The sequence below is a fragment of the Panthera tigris genome, chromosome F2 (assembly GCF_018350195.1).
Source record: "Panthera tigris isolate Pti1 chromosome F2, P.tigris_Pti1_mat1.1, whole genome shotgun sequence".
Taxonomy (NCBI): Eukaryota; Metazoa; Chordata; class Mammalia; order Carnivora; family Felidae; genus Panthera; species Panthera tigris.
The window spans coordinates 523,520-549,773 of record NC_056676.1 but is presented as its reverse complement, the minus strand read 5'-3'; positions in this window follow the sequence as shown (position 1 = coordinate 549,773).

Below are 26,254 nucleotides of genomic sequence, written 5' to 3'. Positions count from 1 at the left end.
CTCCCCTTGAGTAACTTCTTGCTCACCTGTTCAAACTTCCGGATCAAACCATGCCTGGCAACCTGCGTGACGGGACTCTGATCCTTCCCCAGCGAATCGGCTGAGGCCACGACTCTCCCCCAGCCAATCGGCTGAGGCCACGACTCTTCCCCAGCCAATCAGCTAAGGCCATGATCCCTATAAAACCTTTGTGCTCTTGAAACCCACTCTCCCTCCCCAGTATCTTACCGCTGCATCAGTGCAGGTAGGGGATTGACCTCTAGCTAGCTCGAATAAAGGCTCTTTGCTTTTGCATTGGACTCAGCTCCCTGGTGGTCTTTGGCGATCATGAATTCTGGGCATAGCATTTGGGGGCTCGTCTGGGATCCCCAAGACCCCTGAGGGACCCCCGACCCGGAGAGGCTGATTGGCCAAGGTTAGTGTCTGTTCGTTCCCTGTCTCTTCTGTGTGAGCTCATTTCTGAAATTCTGGTGGTGCCTGGAGCGGTCTAAGTGGATGCACTGGAGGACCACGGGCTGGGAGTTTTGGAAGACGTTCCGATCCTCCCTTCTGGAGGGACATGGAATCCCCTCAAAGGTCTGAGACGAGGTGGGTCGCTCCCGCCGGTCGGCGTGAGCCGTCGTCTACCTTTTGGTTTTGCTTCCACAGAGTAGGAAGACTGTTTCTAAGGGCCCTCTGTTTGTCTGTTTCTCTGTTTCTCTGTTTTGTTCTGTGGACTTACTGGATGGACGTTATGGGACAGACTCAGACTACTCCTCTAACCATTATGAATGATCACTTTAAGGATGTCAGCTAAAGAGCTAACAATCTCAGTGTGGAAGTCCAAAAGGGTCGGTGACAGGTTTTTTGTTTTAGCGAGTGGCCAGCTTTCAATGTCAGATGGTCACCAGAGGGAAACTTCGACCTCCCTACAATCCACCAAGGCAGGGGTATCATCTCTCAGCCAAAGACGGGCCATCCTGATCAGCTCCCTTAGATTATCACTTGGCAGGACCTTGTAGAAGACCCATCCTCTTGGCTTAAGCCTTTTCTAGCCCCATGCCCTCCGGAGCCAAAACCCATTCTTGCTCTGCAGGGGACAGAGAAGAAGGAGAACAAGAAAAGTCTTACCCAGCCTTCAGCACCCCTCTACCCTGTCCTACAAGGGGGACTGAAGAAGAATTAATTTTTCCTCCCCCATATAATCCCCTAGGATGCCGGAAGAACACCATCCTCCCCCTCCAGGGGAGGCAGACACTGTTCCAAGAGCGCGAGGTGGTAACACTCCGGTGGGAAGCCCGCCCTTTACCAGACAAAGGGCTCAGAGGGAGCAATCTGCCTCTGCCACAGACTCCACTATTCTGCCCCTGTGAGCCACTAGACCCCCAGATGCAGAGGGGAATCAGCCCTATCACTGTTGGCCTTTTGCCACTAGTGACCTCTACAATTGGAAAGCTCAGAATCCTAAGTTTTCCGAGAAACCGGCAGGGCTTATTGAGTTATTAGACTCTGTTCTTTTCACCCATCAGCACGTGGGACGATTGCCAGCAGCTTTTGCAGGTCCTGTTCACGACTGAGCAAAGAGAAAGAATCCTCAATGAGGCCCGAAAACTAGTTCCAGGTGCAGACGGGAATCCCACCACCAACAAGGCTCAGATAGATGCCTCCTTCCCCTTTACTTGGCCCCAGTGGTATTTTGACACGGCAGAAGGTAAGGAGAGGCTCTGGGTCTACCGCCAGACTCTAATGGGGAGTCTCCAAAAGGCTGCTAGAAAGCCAACCAATTTGGCCAAGGTAGGAAATGTACAACAAGGAAAAGATGAATCTCTGGCTGCCTTTTTAGAACGGATCATGGAGGCATTCTGTACCTATACCCCCCATGGATCCAGAGGCTCTGGAAAGCAAAGCAGCTGTTATCATGGCCTTTGTAAACCAATCAGCCATAAACATTAGGAAAAAATTACAGAAAATAGATAGGCTAGGAGAAAAAAGTCTGCAGGACTTACTAGTGGTAGCCAAAAAGGTATATAACCAGGAGCCTCCTGAAGATAAGCAGGCTCGCGCCATGGCGGCTGCCAGCAGGAAGCAGACTTGAGACCTGGCCAGAATACTACTAGCTACCACCACTGACTCCCCCGAGGAATGAGTCTGCCGTCTCCAGCAGCTGGCAGGTGACTCAAGAGGAGGTAAAGGAACCACCAAGGGGGGGTGGGGAAGCTGAGGCTGCAGAAAGATCAGTGCACATACTGCAAGGAGATAGGGCAATGGGCCCGAGAGTGTCTGAAAAACGCCGGCGGGAAGGGAAGTAAGACTGATCGAGTAAAAGTCTTAGAGCTAGATGAGCTGAGTGATTAGGGGAATCAGGGTTCCGGACCCTCTCCCTGAGCCCAGGGTAACTCTTAAAGTGGAGGGGACGCCTGTTGACTTTCTTGTCAACACTGGAGCGCAACATTCGGTCCTCTGCACCCCACAAGGAAAGCTAGCCAGCAAGAAGTCCTGGGTACAAGGGGCAACTGGTATGAGCCAGTTTTCATGGACTACCCAAAGAACGGTAGATTTGGGGACGGGATGGTATCCAACTCCTTTATGGTAATACCTGAATGACCCTACCAACTGTTAGGATGGGACTTACTGACCAAGACTGGAGCTCAGATAACTTTCAGACAAGGGGGGCCTCAGGTCACTGATGGCAAGGGCCACCCCATCCAGGTCCTGACCATGAAACTAGAGGATGAATATTGCCTCCACCAGGAAGCGCTCCCGAGAGAGGATAATATAAAGAGATGGCTACAAGAATTTCCCTTGGTTTGGGCAGAAATGGTGTGGGGGCGAATAGGACTAGCCACTCATAGGACCCCGGTCCTGGTAGAGCTCAAGCCAAGAGAAGGTCCGGTAAGGATCAAACACTACCCCATGTCTCAGGAGGCCCGGAAGGGGATCCAGCCACACATCTGGAGACTATGAAGCCTAGGGGTACTAGTTCCTTGACAGTCTTCCTGGAACACCCCCCTACTGCCAGTCAAAAAGCCTCACACAAATGACTATCGACTGGTACAAGACCTCCCGGAAGTAAATAAGACGGTTACGGACATACACCCAACTGTTCCCAACCCATATACTCTCTTGAGCTCCTTGGCGCCCTCCAGGGTCTGGTATACTGTACTAAATTTAAAGGACACCTTCTTCAGTCTGCTGCTGGCACCCCAAAGCCAACACTTGTTTGCCTTTGAGTGGCATGATCCAGAGGAGGGCTACAGCAGACAACTCACCTGGACACGGCTGCCTCATGGGTTCAAAAATTCACCCACCATCTTCGAAAAGGCACTACACGAGGACCTCGGTGAGTACAGAAAGGAGCAGCCTGGCCTCACCCTTCTACAGTATGTAGATGACATCCTGGTTGCTGCTGACATGGCCAAGGGCTAAGAGCGAGGGACCCAGGACCTGCTGGCTACCCTGGGGGCCTTGGGGTACCGGGCATCCGTGAAGAAGGCTCAGCTATGCAGGGAGAGGGTAAGTTACCTGGGATACATCCTGGGGGCAGACAGCGGCAGTTATCAGATGCCAGAAAAGAAACTGTCCTAAAGATCCCTACTCCCACCACCTGAAGGGAAGTAAGGGAATTCTTAGGATCGGCTGGCTACTGCCGCCTCTGGGTTCTGGGTTTTGCTGAGAATGCCAGGCTCCTATATGAAGCTACCAAAGAGGGGAAAACATTTAAATGGACTGAAAAAGAAGGAACTGCCTTTAATCAGTTAAAAAAGACCCTCCTAAGTGCCCTAGCCCTGGGTCTACCATACATTACGAGGCCCTTCCACCTCTTTGTAGACGAACACAAGGGAATAGAAAAAGGGGTTCTAACTCAAGCCTTAGGCCCCTGGAACTGCCCGGTGGCTTACCTGTCCAAGAAGCTAGACCCAGTAGCTGCCGGCTGGCCACCATGCCTAAGAATTATTGCGGCGACAGCACTCCTAGTCAAGGACGCAGACAAACTGACCCTAGGACAGATCTGGATCACGACCCCAAACGCCATTGAAGGGGTCCTGAAACAGCCTCCTGACAGATGGATGAGCAACACACATATGACTCATTACCAGAGCCTCCTACTCAACCCTCCACGGGTGCGGTTCCACCCCAGTGCGGCCTTCAATCCTGCAACCCTGCTGCCCGACTCTGAACTAGATGCTCCACTACATGACTGTGCCGGGATCTTGGAGCAAGTACATGGATTCCAGATGGATCTGACCGACCGGCCCCTCCCTGATGCCGAGGCTACTTGGTTCACTGATGGCAGCAGCTTTGTGCGGGACAGACACAGGTATGCGGGTGCAGCGGTGGTCACTGAAACGGACACTGTATGGGCGGAGGCACTACCCTCCAGAACATCAGCCCAGTGAGCAGAGCTCATCGCCCTTACCAAGGCGATAATGCTGGGAGCTGGAAAACAGCTTAACATCTACACAGCCGTTATGTGTTTGCCACAGCTCATATTCATGGGGCAATTTATCAGGAGAGGGGGTTACTGATGGTAGAAGGATGAACTATAAAACATGGCTTTTGGCTTCCTGCCAAGCTGGCCATTATCCACTGCCAAGGGCACCAGAAAACTGATAACCCGGTAGCTAGAGGCAATCGAAAGGCTGAGCAGGCAGCCAAGGCAGTAGCCCTTACTTCAGTCCCCACCATGACAATACAACTACCAGACCCAGGAGACCCAGATTTACCAGACCAGCCCAAATACTCCCAGGAGGAGTTACAGAGGATCAAGAAACTCCCCATGGTCCAGGAGATAAAGGGACGGTGGTATACACCTAACAAGGAGCTCGTGCTGCCAGACCAGCTTGGAGTCTCAGTATTAGAGCACATGCATCGGTCTACTCACATGGGGGCACAAAAATTAAGACTTAATCCGACATGCTGGAATCAAGGTTCACCAACAGAACACCAAAATAGAGAAAGTTGTATCTGCCTGTGAGACCCGCCAACTCACCAATGCTAGAGACACATCAAAAAAGGAACCAGGCTCGGAGGCACCAGACCAGGAACCCAATGGGAGGTCGACTTCACTGAAAAACCAGGAAAGTATGGTTATAAATATCTTTTAATATTTACAGACACCTACTCTGGCTGGGTGGAGGCATACCCAACCAAGCATGAAACGGCCCAGACGGTGGCTAAGAAGCTACTAGAAGACATCTTACCCAGGTATGGTTTTCCTGCCATGGTAGGATCAGACAATGGACCAGCTTTTATCTCGCAGGTAATGCAGGCAATAGCCAAGGCTATGGGGCAAACCAGAAATTACATTGTACTTATAGGCCCCAGAGCTCAGGACAGGTAGAATGAATAGAACCGTAAAAGAGACCCTTACCAAATTAACCGTGGAAACTGGCGGGGACTGGGTGACTCTCCTACCGTACACCCTTTACCAGGTTAGAAACACTCCTTACACTCTGGGTTTTACTCCCTACGAGATCATGTTTGGCAGGCCACCCCCTATTATTCCCAAACTTCGAGCTGAACTTCTTGCTGAGTTTAAAGATCAAGAACTTTTTCTTTCCTTGAGAGGGCTCCAGAGGGCACATGAGGACATTTGGCCGCACCTCCGTGCCATCTACAAGGCTGGCCCAACTCCAACACCTCATCAGTGCAGGCTGGGAGACTGGGTCTACATAAAGAGGCACCATTGAGAGACCCTCGAGCCACGCTGGAAGGGACCCTACTTCATGGTGCTGACAACCCCCACCGCTCTCAAAGTAGATGGCATCGTGACCTGTGTCCATCACACCCACGTTCAGCCAGTGGACCCGTCCTCAATCCAGAAGGACTTCGTCACACAATGGGCCATCAATCGGGACCAACACAACCCGCTCAAGGTCAAGTTACAGCACATTCGACCCACCTGATATTGGTAACTCTGTTAAGTCTGCTTGTCATTGTTCATGCTGCCAGGAGTCCCCACACCCTCCAAAACATTACCTGGCAGATCATAGACACCAGCTCAGGGACCGCATGAGGTCCATCCAACTATTGGTCCTCTGTGCTCAGTACAAGCCCCTAATAACAGGAGAGGACAAAATAGAAATGCAGCCAGTCCCATCATTGGGTTCGCAAGCTACATGACAAGGGGGGAAAGAAAGAGCAGACCTAGGCCGGCCGACTCCATCTTGTTCTGTAAAGAAATTCCTGCTCAAACCTCAGACCATGCCTCGTCCCCTTGAGTACTTCCCACTCACCTGTTTAAACTTCCTGATCAAACCACACCCGGCAACCTTTGTGAAGGCACTCTGATCCTTCTCCAGCCAATTGGCTAAGGCCATGATCCCTATAAAACCTTTGTGCTCTTGAAACCTGCTCTCTCTCCCCGGTATCTCACCGCTGCATCGGTGCAGGTAGGGGATTGAGCTCTAGCTAGCTCGAATAAAGGCTCTTTGCTTTTGCATCGGACTCGGCTCCCTGGTGGTCTTTGGGGATCACAAATTCTGGGCATAACAGGCCCCAACATGCCAGGAAAAATGTGGGGCACGCATCTTCCCAAAGGCAATGGCCTGTACAGAGGTTGCCCCAGTGAGGTTGGAGCCTTGCACTCAGTGAATTGTCATACCCAGGGTTCCTACACTTTCTGTCTCCAAAACTAAGAGCATCGTCACAGAGCCCCTCCTGCATGGCCCATCTCCCCCTCCACACACTGTGACCAGCTCCATCCTTTCCTCCTTGCTTCCTCTTTGTCTCTGCTTCTCTCTACTCCCGTCTCCCTCTGTTTCTTCCTCTCACTCCTTCAGACATGCCCAATTCCCCCATCACTGACTCAGTGTCTCTCTCCCTCTTTCTCTGCTTCTCCCCAGGCCTTCATCCTTCTGTTCTATGCAGCCTTGTCCATGAAGCATGGCACCACATATCCTGTGTCCTCCTCTCTCCTGTCATGTTTAGCCCAGGCACTCATCACAGTGTATGTGAATCCTGTTACTGAAGCTGCTCATGCTGACCTGTACTGCAGCACTGTTGTTCCAAGCCACTCCTGGAAAGCATCTGGACAGCCAGACCTTGACCCCTTGGTGGCCCAGCCATGACGCCAAAGTTGCTGGAAGGCTGGTTGCCTCCACAACCTGGGAGGAAGGAGGGCCCTGCAGGCATCAGGGGCTCAAAAGCAGAATGCATGGGGTTTGAAGACCTGGAAAGAACCTGATGCTTACAAAAAATCCCGCCTTGGTGATGAGGGAAGAAAGGGTATCATGTCTTCGACCTCTGCCCTGCCCAGCTGTCACTAAGAAAACAGTTGGGGGGGGGGGGGCACCTGGGTAGCTCAGTCGGGTGTCTGACTTCGGCTCAGGTCGTGATCTCATGGGTTATGAGCTTGAGCCTCTCATCAGGTTCTGGGATGACAGATCAGAGCCTGGAGACTGCTTTGGATTCTGTGTCTCCCTCTCTCAATCTGCCCCTCTCTCTCTTGTGTCCTGTCTCTCTCTCCTGCTCAATAAATAAACAACCATTGCAAAGAAAATAAAAAATAAACACTGGGAGGAATATGAGACACCATACGTCTCACCCCAAAAACTACTACCATAAGTCTACCTCAGCTCCCACCTGGATTGGTGCTACTGCGAGGTAGCTGGTGGTTGGGAAAAGTCGACAACATCTGGATTAATGCAGGGTTTACTCACTGCAAACATTGCAGTATTCTGCAAATATGTCTTCCCTGAGAATTCATATTTTTACTACATGAACAGCTGCAGTGACTCTGCAAAAGCACATTTCCCAGAGAAGGGAAAAATGATGAATTATGAAAATTGGAAAAAAAATAACCTTTGACTAAGAGCATTCAAAATTGCTAAGCACATCTCAGAAAGTAGGACTTTTCGTGTTTTTCAGTTAGCGAGGATTACAACCAATGTTCTAACCAGGTTAATGACTACAGAAAAGGAGTAAAATAACAATTAAACTGTTTCAGTTTTCAGGAATATTCCCATGAAAGGAGGTCTGGAAGAAGCGAGTCAGGCCAGGAGACGTAAATTTGGAGTGAGATGTCATCCTCCTCATGTTATTTCCACAAACTCACAGTGACTGCCCTGTGGTCCTCAGCCTCTAAACACTTATGGCTTCTGGAGGCACCACCAAAGATGACAAGCTAAAAACAGAAAGGTCTGTAAGCTCTTGGGAAAGAGTTTTATTCTTGGTAAAGTAAATAACACCATCGAGTAAATACACCAAGTAAATACTTTACCAAGTTATTTACTTGGTAAAGTAAATAACACAACCTAGAGACAACACCAGGAGAGCGTGCCGTATAAAGAGACAAAAGATTCCAGAGAGAGAGTTACAACTGAAAATTGTCACATCATTTCCCTTGACCTTCTCTGTGTCCATAATAGGGACTGAATTCTTGTTACAGAATCTGCACGAGGTTCTGCATTTGATAGAGGCCAAAGAAGGGATGGAGGTTTATTCCAGTTTGCATAGACTGCATGAAAAAACAAACAGAAGAAACTTTGTGCCTTCTTCCACCATCTTGCACTGCTTCCTACAATCATGTCCATTACCAGAAACAGAGGGTTTCTGTTAAGAGGGTTTCTGAGTCTCCTTGGGACTCAGGGGAGCCTTGAGGAAGGCACCAGAAGGCTTTGTTTGGATAGTTTTTAATCAGCCAACTGCGGACAGGTCAGGGCTCAATTCATTGGAAATCAACACTAAAAGAAGGGTTTCCTTTTTTTAAATTTTTTTAAAAAATGTTTATTTATTGAGAGAGAGTGAGACACGGAGCATGAGCAGGGGAGGGCCAGAGAGAGAGAGGCACAGAATCCGAAGCAGGTTCCAGGCTCTGAGCTGTCAGCACAGAGCCTGACACGGGGCTCGAACTCACAAACTGCGAGATCATGACTTGAGCTGAAGTCGGACGCTCAGCTGACTGAGCCACCCAAGTGTCCCAAAAGAAGGGTTTCCTAATACACATCATGGGAAACGTCAATTTGTCAGATTAAACATTAAAATATGAATGGCTTAGGATAATGTCTGCAAATGTCACCGTGAACAGCACACTGCCCTTTTCTGCAAGGCATGGGTGGGATTTTTCAAGTGGTGTACTGTATATATATTTGCCTTATGTATCTGACAAGGGATTTTGTAAGTATTCATGAAAAATGACCTTAAAGAGACTAATACTGTAGTAATAAGGAAGGGAAAGGTTAATGCTATGTGGAATGAGCGGCAAAGTTTCAGAGTTACACTAATAAAATAACATTACAGGAGAGAAATTTCACAAGACTTTTCTTTACTAATGGAGTACTATTCACAATACAAAAAATAATTAAAGAATAAAGGGACCTCTAAACAGAGGAAGAAATGTCTGCTTTCTTTATACAAAGCATATTTTCTATGGGACTTTTATCCAAAAGCCAATTCAAGAAAGCTCATCAGGACATACAGCTTCCAATTCATGTTGTTGTTCACGTTATTCATGAGAAAAAAAATAAACAGCCTTCAACATTTTCTCAAGGTGGAAGGGGCACTGACCCACGATCGTTCTAGCACCCTCGCTCCAGTTAAGTGTAATTGGGAGGTGGCAGGGGGACCCACAGTCAGTGGAGGGGTGTGAGCTTCACCACACAAAAGAGACAGACCCAAAGAGCTCTTCTGGCTGGTGCGTCTGAGGGAACTAGTGTCATGTTACCACTGTGAGATAACCTGTGCCCTCTATAACCACCTGGGACTCTTTGCATGAGACGAATGACACCCACTCGAAAAAGAAGCTGATTGTGCGGGTGTTGCTGCGGAAGTTAAGCTATTGCATTTCACAATGTGCTCTGTACCTCTCCATGGAGGGATCTCCTTGTCAGGTCCTCGTGTCATTGGTTTGTGCCTCCCGAATTCCTCTGGAAACCTCTGTCTTTGGATGACTTCCAGTCGTGAAGATCAAGATGAATCAGTTTCACTGAGTTACCACAACCAGGCCTCTATTGGACACCAAACGGTTTAGCCTTTTTTAAAAACATCACAGCGCCCTTAAAAGAAATATGTCAAAATCCTGTACCTGCATTTCAAGTAGGCGACCTCTCTGCTCTGCTCCGCCACTGCCCTCTCCAGATCATGAGCCCTGAGCTGGAGAGAGAAACACATCCACGTTTAGCTGTGGCACGGTGTGCACAAGAGGAGAGAAAATATTCTTACCTGTTGTCCTGAAATGCCTTCTCACAAAGAGCAATGTGAAACGGTCAGCACATCAATAAAACCCATGTGAAGAGATTCAGTGTCCTGTTATGATCATCTGCGTTAGATCTTCTGCTGAAGCACTCAGGAACTATTAGGCAGAGTGCAGGCTACCTGGTATCCAAAGGTGAGCTCTGACTGCTGCAGCTGTTCTTGTGGTTCTTCTACTCTTCTGGGTGTGCAATGGCTTTCATCAGATGAAGCACCATGTTGAGGGTGTTTTTTGGCCCACGTTCCCATTATAAGAACTGAATTCTCATACACATGACCCAATCATAGAAGATACATTTCACATGAGGAGGAGAGTACAGAAAGCTCAAAGCCATCGCCCCATCACCTTGGATTTATTATTTAATGCCTGTGGGGCTCCATGTTGACACTGTCTCAACTGTGGTGACAGCTAATTCTGCAGTGAGGGTCTTTCTTTGTAAAGTTCAAATCTTCTTTACCTTGTATCCTTATATTTCTTATGGTTACAAGTTGGTCTCTAAAATGGGATCTTCATACTTGTCGCTGTGATTTGTCCTCGACCAAACTGCTTCCTGAGGTTTGTAATCATTTCCAGCACCTCCAGAAACATGTTCAGGAACCATTTCCACATAGTCTGGCCAGGATCGAGGATCAGGAAATCTTTAGTTACTTAACTTGTTTAGATTAGTAGTTTCAACTTAACATCTGGAAAATGTCACATCTCTCTTGAAGTCTCTATAGAAATGAATGTCTCCTGGATGTTTGTGTACATTTAAGTGCTACATGGCTCTAAACACTGTACAAAGATTCAATGTAATACACTGGCCGTCGTGTGAGCTGCTGGTAGGAGCTGAACTCACATGTAGTTCCGAAGCTCTTCTGCAGCTAATTTCCCTTTCTCCTCTGTAGCTGATAGCTGCTTCTCCCCTTCCACTGCTCCCATTCTTTCAGTACCAGCTTCCTATGAGGGGAAAGAAACATATATTACCTGGTAACCCATGTAAAATTCTGCCTTTATTCCCTCTCCCTGAAATCTAAAGGCAGGATTTAAATGTCCCCTCTCTACTTCCCTCTAAATGCACAAACCAGGGGGAAGCAATGATGTCCCCCATTAAGGATCTAAACAAACGCAACTCCAGCATGGGGGCAAGAGTTTGGCATCTCTGAACTTCTCTTCACAGCTCTCTATTCATACTCAGTACACATAAATATAAAAAGCCCACATGAGATGCACTAAGAGCCCTTCCAGTCTCAGGCTCTTCTGATTGGGATGGCAAAATTGTATTTCTGTTCAATGTACAAAATTGAGCCTGGTCAACTCATCACCACTAAACACATAAGGATGACGCAGGGGTTTCTGACTTGACTGATTTCTCCAAAGAGCCTTGAACTTTCAATCAAGGCTCGGGCCGTGACATTGCCATAGAGACATCTTTCCAGGACATGGTGACATTGACAGTGTACAATGACCTCCTGGATATTTCTACAGTTCACGAGGGAACTGCTGCCTCCTGCCTCAAATACACCAGTTGAGAAGAATGTAAAATACACTGATGAAAAGAAAATGATGTGAATTGCACACCTTCATAATATTGTCTGCTGGAAAAAGGAATGTAGGGAAGGGAAAGAGGGAAAGGAAGGAAAACTGAGTTCACAGGTTTCAGTAATGCTGGCACTCCTGATCTCCTACCAGACATAACTCCCATATCATCTGCAGCAAGATACCATCACAGTACACCTGAATTTTCCTCCCAATATTTCCTACCTAATTTCTAGAGTTTAAACAAAAAAATATATACATATGGCAGTCATGCCGCTACGATGGGGCTGAAACGTAAGAGACAATAAAAATGAACCCTGAGGTTTCCACAAAGTGAAGGAAGGTGCAGATCACAGAAATCAAGGCAGAAGGGAGAAACTTAATTCTTTACTTATTACTACAGTAAAAGTATGGTTGGTGTTAAATGTGCTCAACGAAAGAAAATTATCCCCACTGTCTGACACATTCGTTCTTACAACAGTGTTTGTAACAATTAACTCCTGAAAATCTTACTTTTCTGAGAGCCTCTGTCTTTGTCCACACATTCCATCACGAACGTCTATATTCCTCTTCAGCGTGTCCCATTTGGTGTCCTTTGCCCCTTTCACACACCTAAGTGCATCACAGTTGTCCCCCAGTTGCCTTTTGCTGACTGTCAAGCACAAATCAGTTTACTTGAGTGTGCACACCTGTTTCCACGAGTGTGGCCATGAAGGGGGTGAGGAGAAAGGACAAGATTCCCAAAACAGGAAGCCACTTTTTACCTTCCCAGAGCAAATTCATTCTACCAAGTGCGGTTTTCTCCTCCCCAAAGCAACACCTATTTCAGGTTACATTATGAGGCGTCAAGACTCCCTGCATCAAATCCTAGATGCATGCAGTAGTGTCTCCTGACTTTAAGACATATTTGAGAAAGGTGGAATGACTATAGAAGAACGTACAGTATAGCGAATGTACTTACCAATACTAAAATGTGCACTTAAATGTTTATGATAGGAATCTTTCTAATGCATGTATTTTACCATAAAGAAGAGAAGCTTAAGAAAGTAATGATATTCATTTCTTTGATTTCTATAACATTTGATAGTAAATTATGTTACCTGATTCCTTTGGATCTTAAACTGACCATTTTCTTTCTGCAGAGGCTGTTTTCAGGTTTCGATTTCACTTCGCTGGTATCAACTTCATTAAAGGAGAGGTGAACCTGAACAAAATATTCTCTCTAGTGAATTCTTCCCAAGATCACTCAGTAAATCACATATAAATCGAATATTCTAAGACATGAAGATTTGTTTTTCTTCAAAGCTAAAGTGTACAATGGAAATTCTTCAGGAATTAGAGGGAATTTACTTCTGAAACTTCTGAAGTATTTACTAAATTAGCACCTTTCAAGTTCTTTGTAGATTTTTCCTTTCCTTGATTTGCAAGTAAGATAGAAACAAAACGTGTACTAGGCTTTCCAAAAATACACTGGACAATGTGTCACCAGGAAGCATTGTCAATAGAACATGCCCCACCGTCAGTCTCTGTATCATTAAAAACAGTCCATCCAGTTTGGGACAAAGGGAAAAGCCAGACACATAAATAAATGAAGGACGAGGAGAATGGTGGAAGGTGTAAATGTTTCAGAGCAACAGTCTTGATTTTGAGACAATGGAACTGTGACTGGATGACAATGAAAAAGCGAAGAAAGTGTAAAATCTTTCAAACCAAAAAACTCCAATGAATGACTTTTCTTTACAGAAGAGAAATTTTGTCACCACATTCACTTTCAAAATTCTCGGAATTAAGAGGAACACAACTGTTCAACATGGCGAGAAACTTCTAGTGGTCTCTCCTGAAAGAAATGAATGATATAAAACTTAAGCCAGGGTTATGAAAAATTCTGCCTCACTCCTACCTAAAAGAGGTACTGTAGTGTTACTGCTTGAAACAGCAGTGAACAGCATGGAAGGTTGAGGGGCTCAATTCACCCAATGACCAAAAGGGCTGAAACATCAAATTATGGTAGGTCAGGAAGCCCGGATTCTTGACATTCTGATTTCTCTCAGACTGCAACAAAGCGTGCACACTTGGAACGATGTCCTAAAAAATTCATTAGTGCGCTCAAGTGTCTCACGGTTATTCTTCAACAAAACACATAGTCACCAGGAATACTTATTACTTTTATTTCCATTTTTAAAAGACAAAAAAGGGATTTTTATACATTTTTAAATTTATTTTTTGAGAGAGAGACAGAGCGAGCAAGCAAGGGAAGGGCAGACAGAGACAGAGGGAGAGAATCCCAAGAAGGATCCCCACCATCAGCATGGAGCCTGATGCAGGGCTCAAACTCATGAACCATGAGATCATGACCAGAGCTGAAACCAAGAGTTGGATGTTTAACCAACTGAGCCACCCAGGCGCCCCAGGACAAAGAAGGGATTTTTATCTTATATCTACGTGCTTCATAAGAGGGAAGATTATTTTTCCATATGGTTTCTTGAGTACATTTCTTTGCTCCATTGATCTACACAAATATGTAATAAAGGATTCAGAATTCAAAAAACATTAATTATGCTGACATAAAACCTATCTCTTGTGGGTAAGTCATTACAGAAATAAAGGATGTGGTATTTTACATAGGTGATGATTGCTTTGAATTTAGCCTGGTAGAGAATGGGTTGAAATGGGACATCAGGATAAAAGAGGAGATGGCAAAATCAGTGAACCATAAGTGAACGCACTTCTAGATGAAATCATGAAAATGAAAAAATGGGGGGGGGGATGGCTATACGTGCGGTTCACAAATGGATATTTTTTTTTCTGAACATTTTGCATTTTCCTTTTGTAGTACTTAATGTTCTCAGAAATTTGACCGAAATTAACCAAAAAGATTAATAAAGCAATTTCTTAAGATTATTACCAAAACCAGTAAAATCAAATTACCCATTGTGTCAACAGAAAGGCACATGATCCGGCACTTTGGTCACATATAACATTTTGGCATTTCTGTGGTCCCTGAAGAAAGCAAGTTTTAGTGGCATTTTATTTTTCTTAATCTCTCTCTCCTTTCTCTCCTCTCTCTGTTTCTGTCTCTCTCCTCTTTCTTTTTCTTTCAGAGAGAGAGAGAACACATGAGTGGGTGAGGTAGGGAGAGAGACAAAATATTAAGCATATTCCAGACTCAGCGGGAGTCCAAGTCAGGGCTCTATCCTATGACCCTGGGATCATTTCTTGAGCCAAAATCCAAAGTCAGATACACAACGGGCTGAGCCACACAGGTGTCCCCTAATATGCCATTATTAAACAAGATTATTCTTAGAATATATGAACACTTCAAATATCCCTGATTTCACTGGAGGAGAAATGGAGAAAATAAAGTATCCTACATACTTATATTCTGTATTTCATGATCAAATAAACAAATCAGTGCAATTTCTTTAAAAACAAAAGTCAAACAGAAAAAATAACCTACCTAATTTCATCCAGGTTTTCCCCCACTTTCACTCACACTTTAAAAATAAAGAGACTCCTGGGTGGCTCAGTCAATTGAGATCCAACTTCAGTACAGGTCATCTTCTTACCACTCACCAGTTTCAGCCCATATCAGGCCCCCTGCTGTCAACACATAGCCTACTTCAAATCTTCTGTCCTCCTCTCCCACTGCCCCCTCCTCACTTGCACCCTCACTCTCATAAATAAGTCTTTTAAATAAATGGATACATAAATAACTATAACTATAACTATAACAACTGTAACTATAACTATAAAAACAACAAGACAGTCAGGCTTCTGGGTGCATGATCAGTTGATTTTGGCTCAGGTCATGATCTCACTGTCGGTGAGATTGAGCCCCATGTGAGGCTCTATACTGAAAACATGGAGGCTGCTTGTGATTCTCTGTCTCTCCTTCTCTCTCTGCTCCTCCACCACTCGTGTACACACTCTCTTTTTCAAAATAAGTAAATAAACATTTAAACAAATACTGAGAGAGAAATTATTGTAAATGTCACTTTTTTGGCACTAGAGGCCTCCAATGTTTTTCTGCTGTTCCACAGAGTCCCGTCCATGGGACCCAGGGTGGGATGCTCAGGTGCATATGGCCTTGGAATCAAACACACTTGGGTAAAAATCTCAGCTTGACTGCTTAGTAGCTAGAACCATGGATAACTCCTCATGTCCCCAAATCACAAGATGATGAAAGCCCAAGATGCAAACCTTACCATCTGCGTTATTGGTAAACAGCATGCATGCAGGAAAAACTCACCTTACACGTGGATAGCATATGGGAAGCACCTAGAACAAGGCCCAGTACTCCAGGATCTTCTGACAGCCATTGAATTCTATTGTTTGATCCTAAGTTGCAAGCTTACCTTCTATTTGTACAATGTGAGAGCTCTGCTGCCCTGAGGTCACCTTTGTCTATACCAGCAGTGCTGTATTCTCCAGCAGTTGAGGACCCAGTATAGGCCGGGTCACTAAATCAGCACAGTCCATGAAGCCCATACACAATCCATTAGCCCCATTTTGCATCTTGTTCACTTCCACACATTTTCCACTGGCATTAAAGGCTCTCTCCACCTAGCACTCATAACACATGTTTATACCTCGCTAGTGACACACGTGGCCTGGCAATATCTGACCTCTTCTCTAAGCCTTGAGCCTCTTGACAGGCTCAGATAGTACCTTAATCTGTATATTTCCCCCAGTAGGCAGGTCATGTCAAAATACTCCTGCCACTGGATTCTTAAACATTTCTGACCAGAGTTAAATTCACCCACTTCTTTTTGTCTGATTTTTTCCTCTACTTTGTCACCTGTCTCAGTTGCTGGCAAGTCAATCTGTGTTATCACATAGGATGCAAACAAGGAAAAGTCACTGTAAAGTTAAGGGACTAACTAGACCTGATAAGTCAATGTCTTTACTTCTAGCTGAATTAGAAACCACGGTGAACAACTGTGTTAAAAAAAAGTTTAAGGGGCAACTGGGTGGCTCAGTCTGTTGAGCATCGAACTCTGTGGCTCAGGTCATGATCTCATGGGTTGTGAGATCGAGCCCCGCGTCAGGCTTTTGAATCTTTTAAAAAGAAATTTAAAAACAATAGATTACAAGGAAAATAGAAGCCTGAAATCTTACCTTCATATACTCGATTCTACCTAGAAGAGAGATAAAGAAAATTAAATTTGATGTAGAAACAATATTTTTTATAAAAATATAACTCATGACAACAGTGTCAAAATCATAATCAAATGTGCATTAAAATAAAGGGTGATTCAGCAAAATAATTTTTGTAACTGTTGCAAATGGTATAGTTAACATACAGTGTTATATTTGATCGGGTGCACTTATCGGGATTCAACAATGCTGTACCTTACTCAGGGTTCATCCTGGTAAGTGTACTCTTTAATTCCCATCACCTATTTCTCCCATCCCCCCACGCCCCTCCGCTTTGGTAACCATCCCTTTGTTCTCTAAAGTTAGGAATCTCTTTCTTGGTTCGTCTCTCTCTCTCTTTTTCCCCCCTTTTCTCATTTGCTCTGTTTCTTAGATTCCACATATGAGTGAAATCATATGGTATTTATCTTTCCTGAACATTATATCCTATCAATCTGTGTTGTTGCACATGGCAAGAGATCATTCATTTTTTTGCTGAGTAATATTCTAGTGTGTGTGTGTGTGTGTTAATGTATATATCACTTCTTCATCCACTTATCTATGGATGGACACTTGGGCTGCTTCCACAATTTGGCTATTGTAAATAACCCTACAGTAAACATAGGGGTATGACATAGACTCTAAGTCTATACTTCTCTTTTGGCCAGCAAAAGAGCAGATGCAGGATTCAAACTAGAGATGGCTAATGTCCAGGAAAAGGACAAGAGCCCCGAATAAGGGTGCTTGCCCCACATTTATTCAGATCAGAAGGATTGCAAACGTGATGGGTGTGTACAAAGAGACAAAGAAACTGAGAACATTAACTGGTGGATGTGAGGGGGAAAAGGGGATTTTGAGGATATATAGTGTTTGGGGTTTGGTTTGACATAAAACAAAATCCAGGCACTGGGCAGATGGATAGATGGTTAACAGCAGACAGGAGGTGCTGTGTTTGCCAGGCTAGGGGATGAGACAGGGAGAATAACCTCAGAGTTAATAAGCTGCCTTTTTTTTGTTAACCATCTCCACTCCAGGCTGCTTTGCCTGTATCGCAGTGGTCCAAAGTCCAATTCACCAATATACCTATCCTGGCCCTATTCTGCTAGGAAAGCAGCTTTCTGCTATAGTAATAAATTTGGGGTGCTTCACCCGGAATATCTAATATTGTTATTTCTGTGTATTGGCCATCTTTGAGCCATTTCTGTTTCAGTCCTCTGCCTCTATATATTTTGGGGGCTCAGCACCCCCTCCCTATTTTCGGATACTTTTGCACCTTCATATTACCGGCACCTTTGTTCCTCCCTATTCTCAGGGTGTCCTTGCACCGCCCCCCCCCATTCTTGGAGTGCCAATCTGGTTTACCCAAACTCAGTTGTATTATATTAACTGTATTCTTTGTGCCTTGTTAACCCATTGGTGTAAGCCCAGGGGATTCCTAGGCTTTTCCCATACAGGGTACTTATATCCTGTAGAAGTAGTTTTTTTTCTTCTTTTGTATTCTTTGGGTAAATACCCAGTAGTGTAATTACTGCCTCACAGATTAGTTCTATTAATTATCAGAGGAAACTCCATACTGTTTCAAAATGGCAACAGCAATTTGCATTCCCAGCAGAAGTGCATGAGTGTTCCTTTTTCTCCACTTCCTCGCCAATGCTAGTTTTTTTCTTGTCTTATTGATTTTAGCCATTCTGACAGGTGTAAGGTGATATCACGTGGTGGTTTTGACTTGCATTTCCCTGACCATGAATGATGTTGAGCATCTTTTCATGTGTTTCTTGGCCTTCTGAATGTCTTCCTCGTGGAAATATCTGTTGGTGACTTTAGTCCATTTGTAGATTGTATTGTTTTCTGGCTGAGTTGTATAATTTACTCGTATATTTTGGGTACTAGCCCTTTATCACCTATGTCATTTGCAAATCTCATCTCCCATTTGGTGGGTTGTCTTTCAGATTTATGATTGTTTCCATCGCTGAGCAGGAGTGATTTATTTCGATGTAGCCCCAATAGTTTAATTTTGTTTTTATTTCCTCTGCCTCAGGAAACACTCTAGAAAAGTGTACCCATGACCTAGCATACTAAAACATTAGATGTAGAATAACCTACAGAAATAATTTCCTTTCTACTTGCTGATATTTCCACAACCATTTCTATGGAAGAGAATTAAGGTAGATATCTTATTTTTGACCAAGAGCTCTGTTTCCATTCTATGAAACAGATACAAAACTACTAATCTTCAATAATGGAAATCGCAGACTTATTTTAATAACCAATGCACCAATTACTTCCAATTCTTTTTTGTCAAGTCCAGTAGCCATAATAAAAACAAGAACCACAAATATCTCAGAGATTCAGACAAAACAAAAGTAAAGGTAAAATGTTTGGACCAAGAGATGCCTCTGACCCACCAGAAACACTGGAGAAATGTCTGCTGCAGTTGGCTATTTTCTGAATTGACAAGCAATTCTGTCAAATCAGGTCCTATGATTTTCCCACATCACCAACAACAAAGGTTTTCAAATCAGAAAGGAAGTAGGAGATGGCTAGAGAAAACACACAAGCAACAACAGAAATAAAAACAAAAGTTTCCAGAAAGTGCAAAAGGTGTTTCCTTGACTGGAGTCATTCCCTGAAGACCTTATAAAATTAAACAGGTACTTGAGACGTTATCGAGAGATCTGAACAAAGTAAACAAAATCATAGGAAATATGTTCTCAGACCACAAATCACTCAAGTTAGACATAAAAAACAAAAAGTTCTTAGTTGGACAATGACAAAAAAAATGAGATTAAACAACCTTCTTAAGAAGACATGGATCTAGGGGAGTTGGGTGGGGGGATGGCAGAAATAGGTGAAGTAGATCAAGAATACACTTGTGAAGAGCACGAGAACTGCAGGAAATCACTGAATCATATGGAACACCTGAAACTAATATTGCACTGTATGTTAATTATAGTTAATTTTTTAAAAAGTCCATATATTTCAAAGAAGACATTTCTGCAGAAATTTTAGCATATTTAGTCTAAATAATAATGAAAATTGAACTTATTAGAGGGAAATTTGTAATACTGAGTGAATATAAAAGGTCCATCTAGTATAGAATTTTGTGCTTATGACTACAGGTCTATCTGTAAGGCACTTTGGTATACACACAGCAAAACCAGTTCGCCAGAGGTAAATTAGACAAGCATTAGTTCCCATGGAGGAAGGAATAATGCTATGTTTCCAGTGAATTTCAAACACATCACAGCCCAGAGGAAAATGGTCAGGCAAAATATGGACAGGCTGAAATAATATTGGAGATGATGAGGAATCTTAAAGGCTTTTACAATATATCTCTCATAAATAATCATCCTTATAAACCCTCTACCAGCTTCCAGGAGGTTAATAAACACACTTCTTAAATGTCTCCTCATGGAAGAGCCAGAGGACAGATGGCTTACAAAGGAACAGGAACAAACTTATGGGGGTGATGACTGCGTTTGCTATCTTACTGTGGTCATGGTTTCATTCCTGCTTACCGTTTGTCAAATATCAATGAATTGTATTCTTTAAAAAAGTATCGTTATTCTATACAAAGTATACGACACTGAAGCTGTAGGAAAGATATAATTGGCAACACTGAGACCTTTTATTTTGCTGACAAACATATTGGAACTGTGTTTTAATAGTAAGAATTTGTAACCCAATGTAAAGTAGAATAATTAAGAAAATGCAAATTTATAGTAGATAAGAAGTCAATGACTTTTATTGTACATTCACGAAATACTTGGATAAAATCCTTTGGAATATCTCCAAACTATGCCCCAAACTCATGGAATAATGGAAGAAAGTAAAAACAAAAAATGTACTAGTGAGGCAAATGAGATTGTTCTAGAGAAAGATATTTACAGATACGGATATATCTGAGAGAGATGGGGAACTCTTATTGTACTAATATATGATTATTTTTCCAAGAAGAGGAATTACACATTATGGTTCACTTTTTGATGTTTTCTTTCAATGTTCGCTTTGATTCTGAATCACAGCTGAAAAAGTCAGATTTCCGAGGTAAAAAAAAAAAAAAGATTTGCCTAATCAGGATGTATATTTTGATGATATATGTGGGAATTTAAGTATCCTGAACACACATCTCCAGATAGCCAGTGAAAGGAATTCATGTTTCTATTTCATGGTATTGTGCTAAAATCAATCCATAGCAACTCTGAAAATTGATCTCTAAAAGAACATAGGGGCGCCTGGGTGGCTCAGTTGGTTCAGCAACTGACTTTGGCTCAGGTCATGATCTCACAGTCCATGAGTTCGAGCCCCACATCAGGCATTGTGTTGACAGCTCAGAGCCTGGAGCCTGCTTCACATTCTGTGTCTCCTTCTCTCTCTGCCCCTCCCCTGCTCACACTCTGTCTCTTCCTCTCAAAAATAAATAAACATTAAAAAATTTTTTTAATAAAGAATACAAAATTCCAGGATATGGTCACCAAAACAACAGAACACTATCATTCTACAAAAACTGGACTTAGAAGAACTTTAGGAGCAAAACACTCACAATGCAATTCACACTAATTCTCAAACCAAGTTAATTTTGTTCAAATGAACACGTCTAGAAAGAAGCCTCTGAAACCTGTAACATTTTCATCTTCAGCTGTCAGAGGTGAGGTCACAAAAATGTGTAATGGTGGGAAATATACACAGTCTTTGTCTAACCAGTGCCTGAAAGAAAGCAGTAGCTGTCAGCACAATGGTTGGTCATGGGGCTCAAATGCACCAAAGACACAGGCCATCTTGTCACGAAGGTAAATCATCTTCAGCTGTGGGCACTCTTGGCTCATCTGGCCACTGTCTACCTACTGATATTGGTAGTTGACAGTGAACTAGATTAGATCCATTGGAGCCAATAACACTAGGTTCTCATAGTCAATGGCCATGAGTAGTTGGAGGTGGGAAATGCAAGACAAGTTAGTTGGTGGAATAGTTCAGAGATGAGGTAAGGAGAGAGAGTTGAACCTATCTGTGAGAGGCAGGTACAGGGGGGAAATTCTAATAAAGACGATCAAGAATTTTCCTGCTTCGCAGTCTCAAAAGAAACAGAATTGATTCCATTTAGATTGGAGGCATTCATGTGGAATGATTCTGTCTCAGTGCTAGGGTTATTCCTGACTACTGGGACTTTTCAGATCTCTCTCTACGGATCTGGTACATGCCAATCTAAGAAAACCTACTTATCTCTATGGTGTTCCCTGTCTGCCTCTCTCACTCTCCTAGGGGTACGAGTTTTGATTAGTCACACTGGGTACCAGGTATTACATTTTATTTGGACTATCCCAAGGACATTCAAAATCCTTCTTGTTTCGAGTAAATCAACACTCTGCACATACTTATCTAAAGAAAGGACAACAATTTTTTCACTTCCTGATCATGTTGCTCCTAGCGATTTTCCTACTGCAAATGTCCAAGCAAGATGCAGTCACTTAATTTCTGCTGGGCTTATAAGGCTCCCAACACATTTGGACACAGTCCCTGGGGGAAGCTTCTAAGACCAGAGGCAAAAGGATGACTCAGAAGTTGCTAAAAGTCAACACACCGGGACGTACAGAGCCCAAAGTCATTACACTTTTTAACACTCTAGTACTAACACCAATCCAATGATCATTGTTCCCAAGCCTACCAAACATCACAAATATGAACAATGTTTTGAAAGGAAAATGAACTACATATAAGATGGACCCTAAGCTTAAAAGCTTGAAGCAGGATCTTAACAGGGTTTTCAGGAGACAGTCCCACACCCTTAGTTCTTATTAAAGAAGAGTTTTGACATTTTTAAAAACAACTTTAATGAAATAATTCACATCATAAAAACACCTATTTCAGTGAATCAACTCAATAGCTTTTAGTATCTTCACAAATCCTTCTTTTTTGACACTATAAAGCTACTATGTTCGGGTTTACATCCTGTCCACACTGCTATTTTTGGACCAAGTAGCACAGACAGGACACAGAATTTGATGTGGGCAGCTTTGGCCACAACCACTTCAGGCTGGTGGAGAAACCTGCCCTTTGGTCCTCAGTCTTCAAGAAGAAATGAAGTTCTTCTGAAGTTCCCATCAAAAGTCCCATAAAAAAGCTGTTGTTTAACCAGGGTGAAAGAACCCAATAGGAAGGAAGAATCCAACGATGTCCCATGTTTACTCACATTTGTGGGGAACCCGGACACCTAAGCACAAGGAGCTAGAAACACAGCCTCTACACCTTCTTGTCCTTGTCCTTTAAGGGGACTCTAGGGTTCCACGCAGGAGGTGGACATGGGGGATGGGGTGTCTGTGGGAAAGAGAGGAGTGGGGAACGGTGGGAAACAAGGGAGGGTGGTATTTGGGGATGTGGGAGGAGTGTAAAAACAGGGTGGGGTTAGGGAAGGGGAGTGTCAGGAGAAGAAGAGGGTCAGAGACAGTACCAGGATCAGATCAAGTACAGGAGGGGAGGGAGGAAGGTTCAGACAGGTTAGTAGGTTAGCAGGTCAGTAAATCACTAGGTGAGCAGGACACATACAGCAGGTGAAGTGGACTCTCAAAATCAGGTAGAGCAGAGGAAGATCCTTGTTTTTCCAAGCTCTGACCTTTCTGGGTGTTGCCTTAGCAACTCAGAACCTTTATACTCTCTGTACCAACCCGGTAGAGCAATAGAGACAGCCCCATGGGACCTCACTTTTAAAAAGCGACTTCCCACCTGGTGCATCACCACGTGCCATCCCAACGACAGTTCCTCTCTGGAAACATGGCTGACCTTCTGCTTACTGGTCCCTCCTAACCCAGTTCCCTCTCACCTCTTCTGAGTGCTCTCTCGGTCCTTTCTGAACTCCCATCTCCCATGGGCAATAGCTGAACCACCGAGGAAGCAAAGGAGGACAGAACTGCGAGAACAAATACGCAGACAGGAAGGTTTAACCCTCTCTCAGCAAGTCAAAGCAGATAGAAAATCCGTAAGACAAAGAACTTGATAGCAAACCATCTGAATCCCATAGCTATATCCATATATGTGTACACATGGACATAACACTGCAGAGGACACATTCACTTTAGGCACAGAGCATACAGTTACATTCACCCTATTTATTATGGCCATAAGGGAAATTTCAAAGGAATATAATGATTTGAGAGGAAGGAAATCACACAAAGCATGGTTTGGTATTAGAATGTGCCAGAAATCACTAATAGAGAGGTAACTAGAAATTCCCATATGCTTAAAAATTGAAAAAATTCCTCTAGTAGAATATGAGTCAAGAAATCCCAAAGAAACAGAGCTCTATTTGACCTGAATGATAGAAGCATGAAAAAATTGTAATCCAAAATTTCTCCTGGCCTGCGATATTCTGGAATATTGGTGGGAGAAGACTGTCTCATCCCCAAATCATCTCTGACCTAGACATTTTAACACCACAAACAGTGGTAGATTTGTCACTTATCTGTGTGACCCTCCTACCTATTGGCATTGGCTGTAAATTATGAACTTTACAGGGGTGGAGGGGTCGTCAGAAGGGATCTCACAAGGGATCTCCTGCGATCTCCAGGAATGACAGCATTTTAAGAGAAATAGTTCATCTGCTTCTGTCTTGGGGGACCCACAACAACACCCAGATTGTTGGCAGTACCAGGTGTGATGAGCGGGAAGGGCCAAGCAGCTGGGCAGGGGCCAGGGACCCAGATGGTTAGACAAACCTACTATGGTCATCTCTCCTGGGCTCTGTCCTGAACTCAGCTTCCTAGTTTCTCTACATCATTGACTCAATGATTATCCATCTGAAAAACATTGTTATAATCCCTTCACTTTATATAAATTGTAACAGGAATCACTCTGGCGCTGCTAAAAGAGCAAAGCAAGGTCTCCAACCTAAGTATAAAGAAAAGATACAAAACAAGCAAAACCAAAACCAAAACAAAACAGGAGTGAAAAACCAATAGTGTTACATTCCCTTTAGATCCTGCTGTCTGCCTAAAGAGCCCCAGTGTTGGGCTGTCCTGGTTATACAAGGAGAGGCCAGTTCCAGAAAGGGTGGAGTCCGCCTGGCCCAAAAGTGAATGGGAGAGAGGCCTTGACTATAAGGGGACCTAGGGAATTCCAAGAGGGGTGGCCAGGGTCACACTATTATATAGAGGAGGTAACAGGGAAAGTAGAGGCAGTGAACAGAGTTGTGGCAGCCTTGAACAAGTGAGATCATTCGTGGAGGTGTCCCCAAAGCCAATGTCAGCCTCCTATATGGGGAGCCTCTCATTGCCTCTGGCAGCAGAGCCAGGAGCCTAGAGTTTGAAATCCAGTGTGCAGCTTACCATCTGTGTGAGCCTGGGCTGGTTTCCTTCAGTAAAACGGGAGTGTCCATGTCTGTCCAGAACTGTGCTGAGGACAAGATGAAGGCAAGTGCTGAGCACTAGTGGATATCAACGACATCACCTCCCTGGGGCCTGGTCTTCCCAGTCTGGTGCCTTAAAAAATTGCACCGCTGTTAAAGGCAACAAAGGTGAAAACCGCAGTTCCCTCCAGTTGCAGGCCTGTGCCAAAACTTTGCCTTTGCAGACATCAGCGCTCAGGGCCCAGCGGCAGTACCATCTCTAACCCCTTGCACAGATGGGGTGTGGGACCCAAGGAATTTAACAAAAATTCCCTATCCCTGGACAAACAGAGCAAGACTAACTCCATTTTGTGCTACACCCACCATCTTATGTATAACCCCCACATGACCTTATTGCTTAAGACACTCCCCCACCCTAGTCAAATTGCTGAGCACACCCTTACTGGAAACCGGCTCATATAGGAATGTGGAACCCCTAACCGCCAAAGAATGTAAACCCCGTCTCTTGCCTGCCAAACTTGCATGCCAATTCTGACCAGAGTGATAGGCTAGTTCAAACAGTCAGTATAGGGTAAATTGTAATTCAATTGGCCACCTGCGTGTGGACTGACATGACTATGCAACTTTCTCTGTGTGTTACAATCTCATTGGCCACAGGCCCCTAAAAAACTGCAACACCTCTTAATCTAGGGTCCAAGTCCCTGCTCCACTGTGTCGGGTATACTTGGGCCCAAGCTCGAGCTTGTAAATAAACCCTCGTGTGTTTGCATCTTATCGGTTCTTTGGTGGTTTCTCAGATTCAAAATCGGGGGCATTACAAGTACATTACAAGTACAGCCCACTTTGAAACACCCTTTGAAAAACCTTCTGGAGAGGCTCGTCTGTCTCCCTCACTTGACCTGGCCCCATGCAACACCCCCACTCTAAGTGTACCCTGTCTCTTCCCTGTCCCCTGTCCCTGTGCCCACCCTACCCTGGCCAATCTCTGGAATCCAGGCTTGGGCACAACCCTCCATAAAGCACTGACATGGGGCTGATGACCAGCCCAGAGTTGGAACCAGGAAAACACCCCTTTCCATGACAACTTCGAGAGG